Source organism: Hippocampus bargibanti, unplaced genomic scaffold (genome assembly GCF_051943395.1).
Source record: "Hippocampus bargibanti isolate YZ-2025 unplaced genomic scaffold, ASM5194339v1 Contig00015, whole genome shotgun sequence".
Taxonomy (NCBI): domain Eukaryota; kingdom Metazoa; phylum Chordata; class Actinopteri; order Syngnathiformes; family Syngnathidae; genus Hippocampus; species Hippocampus bargibanti.
In genome coordinates, this window is record NW_028297048.1 from 1 (window position 1) to 6,871 (window position 6,871).

General features: G+C 48.4%; 1 long non-coding RNA gene, 1 other non-coding gene and 1 pseudogene across 2 annotated transcripts; all 3 read left to right on the forward strand.

Annotated features, from left to right (window-relative positions):
• Window positions 1–125: 125 nt before the first annotated feature.
• Window positions 126–244, forward strand: LOC148881218 (5S ribosomal RNA). The gene has a single exon (XR_016114095.1). It is a non-coding gene; the product is annotated as a 5S ribosomal RNA (ribosomal RNA).
• A 1,160-nt stretch (window positions 245–1,404) lies between these two features.
• Window positions 1,405–1,513, forward strand: LOC148881219 (5S ribosomal RNA; annotated as a pseudogene).
• Window positions 1,514–2,623: 1,110 nt separating this feature from the next.
• LOC148881220 (uncharacterized) lies at window positions 2,624–5,751 on the forward strand. Its single transcript, XR_016114094.1, has 4 exons — window positions 2,624–3,436; window positions 4,356–4,406; window positions 4,480–4,641; window positions 4,727–5,751. It is a non-coding gene; the product is annotated as an uncharacterized LOC148881220 (long non-coding RNA).
• Window positions 5,752–6,871: the final 1,120 nt, after the last annotated feature.

The window sequence follows — 6,871 nt, forward strand, 5'->3', positions numbered from 1 at the left end:
TTCATCGATTCAAGCCTGTATTTGGAAAACCAAATAACCATCATCCGACAAGAACGAACACCATGAGCAAAGAAAGACGCTCTCCCTGCAACACTATAAAGAGGGATTTTCTGGCAGATTCCCTCGCTTACGGCCATACTACCCTGAGAACGCCCGATCTCGTCCGATCTCGGTAGCTAAGCAGGGTCGGGCCTGGTTAGTACTTGGATGGGAGACCGCCTGGGAATACCAGGTGCTGTAAGCTTTTTTTTTTTTTTTGCAGCCACCCCAAACACTGTGGGCCGAGAAATGGTCTCTCCCGTTCGCGATCCAATTTCACTTTTCATTTCACGATCACCCCCGACGCGATTTTAAACGGCTTCCCACACGTTGATTTTACTCTTGAGTCGCTGCGTGTAACGATATGGCTTTCCGGAAGAGGGAGCTGTCCGCATGGGGGACGGTCATGACAGTACTCGTACGCGAAGCAGAACTGGGCTTCTGCGTGCTGGACAGCTTCTTTTACTCCCCTTTCAAACCATCTATTTTCCTTTCGCTACAATTTTAACCTCATTGTCGTCAAATGAGCGGTAGCTAGCTTTAAGGTGCATATGTACTGCAGATTGAGGCCCACTAGTATTATCCCAACGGTGTTGATAAAGTATTTTTTTTTTTGAGAATTTGTTTAGTCTCCCCCATGTTTTGCTCTTTATAATTTTCATTTTTCCAATGTATTGAATGAACTACATTACTTTGTTTTTCATTTGACAGCCTATCTTTTGGATGTACTCATTTTTGCCTTCAAGTGTTTATCGGTTTGAAATAAGTAGGAAATTTGTGTTGCCAAAGGACTCTGTAGTTTTTCAGACAGCCCTGCAATGTAAGGTAACGCTACTCCTCTCCTTTTAGTATCTTCAGCATTTTGGGTTTAATTCCCTATCCTTTTCTTTTGACATTTTTTATGATTATTGTCCGTCTGGTCCTTGACGCCCTCTGCTGACGTAATCACACAGCGACACTGATCTCGTGATCAACCATTTCACCACATAATATTCATAGTTATACATAACATTTTAACAGCCTTTCAAAGCTCTAAAGGCCACTTTACAGTCACGGGATAAGAACGTTTTTTTTTTTTTTTTGTGCGAGTGAACAGAGGCAACCATTCGCGCCAGCGTTCACTCTACCCGGAATGAATGGACGAAACGTATTGCATTGGAAGTCAAAGAAAAGTTACCCACGTTAACGCATCAGCTGGACTCACATGCGCCTTATTTGACAACACGACACAAATAACACCTTCATCGATTCAAGCCTGTATTTGTAAAACCAAATAACCATCATCCGACAAGAACGAACACCATGAGCAAAGAAAGACGCTCTCCCTGCAACACTATAAAGAGGGATTTTCTGGCAGATTCCCTCGCTTACGGCCATACTACCCTGAGAACGCCCGATCTCGGTAGCTAAGCAGGGTCGGGCCTGGTTAGTACTTGGATGGGAGACCGCCTGGGAATACCAGGTGCTGTAAGCTTTTTTTTTTTTTTTTTTGCAGCCACCCCAAACACTGTGGGCCGAGAAATGGTCTCTCTCGTTTGCGATCCGATTTCACTTTTCATTTCACGATCACCCCCGACGCGATTTTAAACGGCTTCCCACACGTTGATTTTACTCTTGAGTCGCTGCGTGTAACGAAAGAGAGGCACATTACACGAGGACTGTAATTAAAGAAATCAACTGCTGTAAAATAAAGTTGTATTTACCTCTTTGATGGTCGTTGATGGCTTATGGAAGGAGATTCGCCTTCCATAAGGACTGTTGGTAACTTAACCTCTGGTGTGGCTTCTCTTCTTTGCTTCTTTGGAGACTCCTCATCATTTTTGCTGATTAAAAACCTCTTAATTGACACTTGTAGCTTTCTGACTTGTAAGGTCTTACGAAGCTGAGGCATCACATTATTGTTCATCATGTTGATGATTATCATAGCCACAGTCTTTTCTGGATGGATCTGTTCGGTAAAAGCCTGCACATCATTCCACTTTGCCAACATTGCCTTTATGAGCTCACTTGATGCTGCAGCAATCTCCTCCTCCTCGCCCTCAGATGTTCTCGAACCATCCGTTGCTGGCTTTAAAATCCTCAATAAGCGACGAACTTCCAGATTGGCGCATGGCGATATCGCCGTGAATTAGTCGTGCTTTCTCACTTAAAATAGCTTTACTCACGCTGTCCAAATCCAAATTAACAGAAAGTTTTTCAACTTCTCCGATTGCCCGAGACCGTCGCTTTTAAAGCACGGAAACAAACACCTTTTGCAACAGACGCACCTTTGATGGCTTCTATGTTGCGGAGAATGGTAGCAATGGTTGACTTAGCATAGCCACTAAATCACACAAACGCACACCTTGTTCGTGTTTTTCAATTATCTCCTTCTTCTCAGCGACTGATTTTATTTTGTGTCTTCATTGGCTGAACACGAGCCTGTGGTTGGGTTTTTTTCGGTCCAATAATAGTAAAATTATCAGCAAAAAGCTCCAAGGAGGTGATCGACGTGTGCATTCAATGAGAGGGGGTGTGGAAAGTAACGCCGGTTGGAGCGCTGTTCGGTCGTGTGCTTCCGCCGAAGATCACTCCGCCTCTCATTGAATGCACACGTCGATCGCTTCCTTGGAGCTTTTTGCTGATAATTTTACTATTATGGGACGAAAAAAAAACCCACCACAGGCTCGTGTTCAGCCCAAGAAGACCCAAAATAAAATCACAGTTGCTGAGAAGAAGGAGATAATTGAAAAACACGAACGAGGTGTGCGTTTGTGTGATTTAGTGGCCGAACACGGCTATGCTAAATCAACCATTGCTACCATTCTCCGGAACAGAGAACCCACCAAAGGTGCGTCTGTTGCAAAAGGTGTTTCCGTGCTCTCAAAGCGACGGTCTCGGGCAATCGAAGATGTTGAAAAACTTCTGTTAATTTGGATTAACGAAAAGCAGCTATCTGGCGACAGCGTGAGTAAAGCTATTTTATGCGAGAAAGCACGGCTAATTCACGCTGATATCGCCATGCGCCAACCTGAAAGTTCGGCGCTTATTGAGGATTTTAAAGCCAGCAACGGATGGTTCGAGAACATCTGACGGCGAGGAGGAGATGGCTGCAGTATCAAGTGAGCTCAAGGCAATGTTGGCAAAGTGGAATGATGTGCAGTCTTCTACCGAACAGTTCCATCCAGAAAAGACTGTGGCTATGACAATCATCAACATGATGAACGATAATGTGATGCCTCAGCTTCGTAAGACCTGACAAGTCAGAAAGCAACAGGTGTCAATTAAGAGGTTTTTAATCAGCAAAAATGATGAGTCTCCAAAGAAGCAAAGAAGAGAAGCCACACCAGAGGTTAAGTTACAAACAGTCCTTATGGAAAGTGACTCCTTCAATAAGCCATCAACGACCATCAAAAAGGTAAATACAACTTTATTTTACAGCACAGTTTATTTCTTTAATTACAGTCCTTATGGAATGTGACTCTCTTTCCAAACAGCAATTCCCTTTGACCTCGGACCTCCAATGCCATTCCATCAAGCCATCAATGACCATCACAAATGTTAATAAAGTGACTTTATTATACAGTGCAGTGTATTTCTTTCATTACAATACGATAGCACATTTATTATACATAGAATAAGGTGTGTTGTGTGTAGTTTTAAGGCTTATTTAGTTGAAAAGTGTATTTTATGGAAACCCGGGAACGGAGTATTCCCATTTTAATGGTTTCATTAATGGTTATTTATAATACAGTAAAGTCTCGTTATATCGATATTCTCGGGAGTCCAAAAAAATATCGATATAACCGGACTATCGATATATCCGATCCTGCGCGCATGTAATTTTCTCTTGCGTTCATAGAAATAGTATTGTAATAAGCGGTACTATCGATATAACCGATATCGATATAATGAGACTTTACTGTAATTCATTAATGGTTTAATTTTTTTTTTTTTTTGTGATACACACTTTTTGGCTTACACACTCTGTCTAGGAACCAATTAATTTCGTAAGATGAGGTCTCACTGTGTAATAATTGAATAATAATAATAGCATGATGTGATTACATTTGTCCACCTGTCTACCCTAATCCCCCTTCTTACTGCTGCGTGTGTCTGTCATTCTCCCCTCCCTCCTCTACTACGAATATTGACCAATCACGTGCGGCTTTAACCGAAGACTGGGGGCGAGGAATAGAGGGGAGAAAAAAAGTGGGCTCCTTGGTTCACTTCAGAGATCCGGCTCTAAGAACCAGCTCGTTCGCGAATGACAGATCACTCGTCTGTTTGCCGTTGCCAAAGTTGTGAATCAAGCTACCCTTTTGTCACCATTTCAGACGTCAATGCAGGAAGCTGCCACTGATCTGGCGCCCGAGCAGGCCGATTGGGTGAGTAGACAGGCCATTGCAACGTATTCCTCTTTGGTTGGCGCCGTTGACGTCCTCTTATTTCATCCGTCAGATTAAAGCGTTGATTTCGGACGTGGACGCAGCCCCGGCGGACATTGAGCCCGAGGCCCACCCGGAAACGTCGGCCGTCCAGAAAATCGCCGCGGCGAACCTTGCCCCCGAGGCTCGGTTTGGCCAAGTATTATGGACTGCTGGGCCACAAATCGTTTAACAAGTAGGCTGACGCCGCCCTCGTCTGATCGCCTCACCGAATCGCTCACTGAATGACTGACGTGAATGGTGATGTGCTGTCTTGTCAGCAGGCTGCCGGCGGGCAGATCGATTGGCACCATCGCCTTCGTCGGGGTACGTTCCGCTCGACCTGTCCTGACTGAGCGTGGGCCACTATCGCATCCACATCTGTGGATTTCCGACTTTTTCAGCCCAAAATGACCAGATAAATACTGTTCGGTCAATTTACGTTTCCACGTTTTCCCACCGAAAGGGATACCCGAGAGACCACACTGATACAACTCACTCTCGTTATTTATTGTTGATTGAGTTTTGAATACATTGGTTCTTTTTGTTTGGTAGACGAGCAGTGAAGTAGGTCATAAACCTACAAATGGAAACACAGAATGTAAATGCAACTCATTCACAATCATTTCTATCACTGCTTTGATATTATTTAGGTTTTAATCAACAGAAAGGTAGAACGTGGAAAGCAACTCTCCGGCGGTGTGTCTCCCTTGGCTAACAAGAGTTCAGTGTGTCACGGCACTCGAGGCTTGAGGGCAGGGCTCGAGTGACGAAAGGAAAGCGGGGAGGTTGGATCCAAAATACACGGCGAGACAGATACTTGTGAACAAAAAGTCTTTACTGAGGCACGCATGCAAAAATAACAGCAGGGAGAGGTAAGTGAGCGATCGGTGACGGCAGACCTGACGGCATGGAAGTAGCAATGGTGGCTTTCAGAATACTCCGACGAAGACGGTATTGCGCGATCGGTAAATATAGTCAGAAGGCACAATCAAGGGAATGACAAACAGCTGTGGGAACCCAGGTGCGTGATGATGGGAGGGGCCGTCTCCAGGGAGCAGCGGAGGAGGTGACAGGAGGGGCGGGGCGAGATGTGACAGTGCCCCCCGCTCAACGGACGCTTCTTGGCGGCCCACCAGGTTTGGAAGGGTGAGCCGCATGGAACGCCCGGATGAGAGACGGGTCGAGGATCCAGGCACGTGGGACCCACTGTCGTTCCTCCGGTCCATAGCCCTCCCAGTCGACCAGGTACTGTACTCCTCTGCCCATGCGCCTGGAGTCCAGTATCTCCCGCACGGTGTAGACCGGTCCGTCGGCCAACATCCAGGGGGTTGGTGGGGGGTGGGCGTGGGGGCTAAGGAGCTGGTTTCCACTGGCTTGAGGAGGGAAACGTGGAATACGGGGTGGATCCTCATGGTGGGCTGCAGCCGGAGCCTTACCGAGACCGGGCTGAGGATGGCCTCGATGGGGAAGGGACCCATGAAGCGTGGGCCCAGCTTGGCTGAAGACCCTGCCAGCCGAAGGTCCCTCGTGGACAGCCACACCTCCTGCCCGACCTGGTAGCTGGGTTCCTGTCTCCGATGACGGTCCGCCACCCGCTGGTTCCGGGATGCGGTGCGTGTCAGGGCATCCCTGGTCTCCTTCCAAACTCGGTGGGCCCGTCTGAGGTGATGTTCAATAGACGGGACCTCCACCTGGCCCTCCTGGGTGGGAAACAAGGGAGGCTGATAGCCACAGGCGGACATGAATGGGGACCGACCTGTGGCTGCGGAGACCAAGGAGTTGTGGGCGTACTCCACCCAGGGTAGATGCAGGGTCCACGACGCCGGGTTGTGGAGGCACACGCACCGGAGGGTCGCCTCCAGGTCCTGGTTCTTCCTCTCCATCTGTCCGTTGGTCTGGGGATGGTATCCAGACGACAGGCTCGCCGACGCCCCTAGGGACCGACAGAAACGTTTCCATACCTTGGACACGAACTGCGGTCCCCGGTCCGACACGATGTCCGTCGGAATCCCGTGGAGACGGACGACGTGGTTAACCAGAAGTTGAGCCGTCTCGATGGCGGACGGCAACCTGGTTAACGGGACGAAGTGGGCTGACTTGGAGAATCGGTCCACTACGGTGAGGACGAACGTCTTGCCACGGGAAGGGGGGAGGCCTGTCACGAAGTCGACGGAGATGTGGGACCAGGGTCTGGACGGCACCGGTAGCAGCTGGAGGAGTCCTGCCGGGGGCTGGTGGGAGGCTTTCCCACGGGCGCAGGTCGGGCAGGCCTTTACGAAGAGGGTGATGTCCATCCTGAACCCCGGCCACCAGAACCGTTGGGCGATGAGTTGGATCGTCCTGTTGACCCCTGGGTGACAGGCTATCTTGGAGGTGTGCCCCCAGACGAGCACCTCCGTGCGAAGAGGGGGGGGGGGACGAAC